This window comes from Durio zibethinus, unplaced genomic scaffold (genome assembly GCF_047325235.1).
Source record: "Durio zibethinus cultivar Kanyao isolate XHJ-2024 unplaced genomic scaffold, ASM4732523v1 HiC_scaffold_3, whole genome shotgun sequence".
Taxonomy (NCBI): Eukaryota; Viridiplantae; Streptophyta; class Magnoliopsida; order Malvales; family Malvaceae; genus Durio; species Durio zibethinus.
This window is the reverse complement of record NW_028323044.1, coordinates 6,764,634-6,769,633: the sequence shown is the minus strand read 5'-3', so window position 1 is coordinate 6,769,633 and position 5,000 is coordinate 6,764,634.

Sequence of the window (5,000 nt, the reverse complement as noted above, 5' to 3'; positions counted from 1 at the left end):
CAGGGCCCAGCGTGTGCCGATGGTGGTCGAGGCAACCGCCCGCACCAGGGCCCAGCGTGTGCCGATGGTGGTCGAGGCAAGCGCCCGCACCAGGGCCCAGCGTGTGCCGATGGTGGTCGAGGCAAGCGCCCTCACCAAGGCCGAGCGTGTGCCGATGGTGGTCGAGGCAACCGCCCGCACCAGGGCCCAGCGTGTGCCGATGGTGGTCGAGGCAAGCGCCCGCACCAAGGCCGAGCGTGTGCCGATGGTGGTCGAGGCAAGCGCCCGCACCAGGGCCCAGCGTGTGCCGATGGTGGTCGAGGCAAGCGCCCTCACCAAGGCCGAGCGTGTGCCGATGGTGGTCGAGGCAACCGGCCGCACCAAGGGCCGGCGTGTGCCGATGGTGTTCGAGGCAACCGCCCGCACCAGGGCCCAGCGTGTGCCGATGGTGGTCGAGCCAGGAGCCCGCACCAAGGGCCGGCTTGTGCCGATGCTGTTCGGGGCAACCGCCCGCACCAGGGCCCAGCGTGTGCCGATGGTGCTGGGGGCAAGCGCCCGCCCCAGGGCCCAGCGTGTGCCGATGGTTATCGGGGCAACCGGCCGCACCAGGGCCCAGGGTCTACCGATGGTGCTCGAGGCAACCGCCCGCACCAAGGCTCAGCATGTGCCGATTGTGATCGAGGCAACAACCCACACCAGGGCCCAGCTTGTGCCGATGGCGGTCGAGGCAAGTGCCCGTACCGAAGGGCAGCCTATGCCGATGATGGTCGATGCATGTGCCATCACCATGCGTCATCATGTGCCATTGATGGTCGAGGCCTTGGCCGAAGTTCGATTTTGAGCCACGGTGCCCATGCTTGGCTCCAGCATGTGCTGGTGCCGCATTTTTTTCACTCGGGACAGCATCGCCGGAGCATCGCCGGAGCATCGCCGGAGTACCGCCGGAGTACCGCCGGAGAACCTGACCGGCGGCATTGGGGTTCCGGCGATTGGGAGGGGGGCCGGGGGGGTGTGCGCACATGATGTGCGATTGGTGCTGGTACTTGGCCTTGTGTTGGCCCCCTATCCCTCATCAAACCTCTGAGAATTCACACCCCCTTAAAGAGCATTTGAGATTTTACAGGTTTGCTACCAGTAGCCGTTAAAGTGTCTGAAATGGGGACACTTTTTTCAAACGGTCACAAAATCTTCTCTACTTCGAGTTTTTAGCTGAATTTTTTTGTGCATGCCAACAAAAATAGAAGGATCATGCCTACAAAATTTGGGGCCAAAAATCCTTATAAAAAAATTTTAAAAAATCCCGAACCGCAAAAAGTTTCGAAAATCGTGAAAAATAGAAAACGAGTCATCTTCCAACGAAACTTCACGTGAAGGCTTAGGGGACCATTGTATGAATTTACAAGCCATAAAAATGGCATTGGCACGGCAGAAATTTGAAGATGTGCCTAAACCCACCAGGGCCCAGCGTGTGCCGATGGTGCTCGAGGCAACCGCCCGCACCAGGGCCCAGCGTGTGCCGATGGTGCTCGAGGCAAGCGCCCGCACCAGGGCCCAGCGTGTGCCGATGGTGGTCGAGGCAACCGCCCGCACCAGGGCCGATAGTGTGCCGATGGTGCTCGAGGCAACCTGTCGCACCAGGGCCCAGCGTGTGCCGATGGTGATCGAGGCAACCTGCCGCACCAGGGCCCAGCGTGTGCCGATGGTGGTCGAGGCAAGCGCCCGCACCAGCGCCCAGCGTGTGCCGATGGTGCTCGAGGCAACCGACCGCACCAGGGCCCAGCGTGTGCCGATGGTGCTCGAGGCAACCTGCCGCACCAGGGCCCAGCGTGTGCCGATGGTGCTCGAGGCAAGCGCCCGCACCAGGGCCCAGCGTGTGCCGATGGTGGTCGAGGCAAGCGCCCGCACCAGGGCCCAGCGTGTGCCGATGGTGGTCGAGGCAACCGCCCGCACCAGGGCCCAGCGTGTGCCGATGGTGCTCGAGGCAACCTGCCGCACCAGGGCCGAGCGTGTGCCGATGGTGGTCGAGGCAAGCGCCCGCACCAGGGCCCAGCGTGTGCCGATGGTGGTCGAGGCAACCTGCCGCACCAGGGCCCAGCGTGTGCCGATGGTGCTCGAGGCAACCGACCGCACCAGGGCCGAGCGTGTGCCGATGGTGCTCGAGGCAAGCGCCCGCACCAGGGCCCAGCGTGTGCCGATGGTGCTCGAGGCAACCGACCGCACCAGGGCCGAGCGTGTGCCGATGGTGGTCGAGGCAAGCGCCCGCACCAGGGCCCAGCGTGTGCCGATGGTGGTCGAGGCAACCGACCGCACCAGGGCCCAGCGTGTGCCGATGGTGCTCGAGGCAAGCGCCCGCACCAGGGCCCAGCGTGTGCCGATGGTGCTCGAGGCAACCTGCCGCACCAGGGCCCAGCGTGTGCCGATGGTGCTCGAGGCAACCTGCCGCACCAGGGCCCAGCGTGTGCCGATGGTGGTCGAGGCAAGCGCCCGCACCAGGGCCCAGCGTGTGCCGATGGTGGTCGAGGCAACCGCCCGCACCAGGGCCCAGCGTGTGCCGATGGTGGTCGAGGCAACCTGCCGCACCAGGGCCCAGCGTGTGCCGATGGTGCTCGAGGCAACCGACCGCACCAGGGCCCAGCGTGTGCCGATGGTGGTCGAGGCAAGCGCCCGCACCAGGGCCCAGCGTGTGCCAATGGTGGTCGAGGCTGCCGATGGTGGTCGAGGCAACCTGCCGCACCAGGGCCCAACGTGTGCCGATGGTGCTCGAGGCAACCGACCGCACCAGGGCCGAGCGTGTGCCGATGGTGCTCGAGGCAAGCTGCCGCACCAGGGCCCAGCGTGTGCCGATGGTGGTCGAGGCAAGCGCCCGCACCAGGGCCCAGCGTGTGCCGATGGTGATCGAGGCAACCGACCGCACCAGGGCCCAACGTGTGCCGATGGTGCTCGAGGCAACCTGCCGCACCAGGGCCCAGCGTGTGCCGATGGTGCTCGAGGCAACCTGCCGCACCAGGGCCCAGCGTGTGCCGATGGTGGTCGAGGCAAGCGCCCGCACCAGGGCCCAGCGTGTGCCGATGGTGGTCGAGGCAACCGACCGCACCAGGGCCCAGCGTGTGCCGATGGTGCTCGAGGCAACCTGCCGCACCAGGGCCCAGCGTGTGCCGATGGTGGTCGAGGCAAGCGCCCGCACCAGGGCCCAGCGTGTGCCGATGGTGGTCGAGGCAAGCGCCCGCACCAGGGCCCAGCGTGTGCCGATGGTGGTCGAGGCAACCGCCCGCACCAGGGCCCAGCGTGTGCCGATGGTGGTCGAGGCAACCTGCCGCACCAGGGCCCAGCGTGTGCCGATGGTGCTCGAGGCAACCGACCGCACCAGGGCGGAGCGTGTGCCGATGGTGGTCGAGGCAAGCGCCCGCACCAGGGCCCAGCGTGTGCCGATGGTGGTCGAGGCTGCCGATGGTGGTCGAGGCAACCTGGCGCACCAGGGCCCAGCGTGTGCCGATGGTGCTCGAGGCAACCGACCGCACCAGGGCCGAGCGTGTGCCGATGGTGCTCGAGGCAAGCTGCCGCACCAGGGCCCAGCGTGTGCCGATGGTGGTCGAGGCAACCGCCCGCACCAGGGCCCAGCGTGTGCCGATGGTGATCGAGGCAACCGACCGCACCAGGGCCCAGCGTGTGCCGATGGTGCTCGAGGCAACCTGCCGCACCAGGGCCCAGCGTGTGCCGATGGTGGTCGAGGCAAGCGCCCGCACCAGGGCCCAGCGTGTGCCGATGGTGCTCGAGGCAACCGACCGCACCAGGGCCCAGCGTGTGCCGATGGTGCTCAAGGCAACCTGCCGCACCAGGGCCCAGCGTGTGCCGATGGTGGTCGAGGCAAGCGCCCGCACCAGGGCCCAGCGTGTGCCGATGGTGGTCGAGGCAAGCGCCCGCACCAGGGCCCAGCGTGTACCGATGGTGCTCGAGGCAACCGACCGCACCAGGGCCGAGCGTGTGCCGATGGTGGTCGAGGCAAGCGCCCGCACCAGGGCCCAGCGTGTGCCGATGGTGGTCGAGGTAACCTGCCGCACCAGGGCCCAGCGTGTGCCGATGGTGCTCGAGGCAACCGACCGCACCAGGGCCGAGCGTGTGCCGATGGTGGTCGAGGCAAGCGCCCGCACCAGGGCCCAGCTTTTGCCGATGGTGATCGAGGCAACCGGCCGCTCCAGGGCCCAGCGTGTGCCGATGGTTATCGGGGCAACCGGCCGCACCAGGGCCCAGGGTCTGCGGATGGTGCTCGAGGCAACCGCCCGCACCAAGGCTCAGCATGTGCCGCTGGTGATCGAGGCAACAACCCACACCAGGGCCCAGCTTGTGCCGATGGCGGTCGAGGCAAGTGCCCGTACCGAAGGGCAGCCTATGCCGATGATGGTCGATGCATGTGCCATCACCATGCGTCATCATGTGCCATTGATGGTCGAGGCCTTGGCCGAAGTTCGATTTTGAGCCACGGTGCCCATGCTTGGCTCCAGCATGTGCTGGTGCCGCATTTTTTTCACTCGGGACAGCATCGCCGGAGCATCGCCGGAGCATCGCCGGAGTACCGCCGGAGAACCTGACCGGCGGCATTGGGGTTCCGGCGATTGGGAGGGGGGCCGGGGGGGTGTGCGCACATGACGTGCGATGGGTGCTGGTGCTTGGCCCTTGTGTTGGCCCCCTATCCCTCATCAAACCTCTGAGAACTCACACCCCCTTAAAGAGCGTTTGAGATTTTACAGGTTTGCTGCCAGTAGCCGTTGAAGTGTCTGAAATGGGGACACTTTTTTCAAACGGTCACGAAATCTTCTCCGGTTCGAGTTTTTAGCTGAATTTTTTTGTGCATGCCAAAAAAAATAGAAGGATCACGTCCACAAAATTTGGGGGGAAAACTCCTTCTAAAAAAATTCTAAAAAATCCCGAACCGCAAAAAGTTTCGAAAATCGTGAAAAATAGAAAACGAGTCATCTTGCAACGAAACTTCACGTGAAGGCTTAGGGGACCATTGTATGAATTTA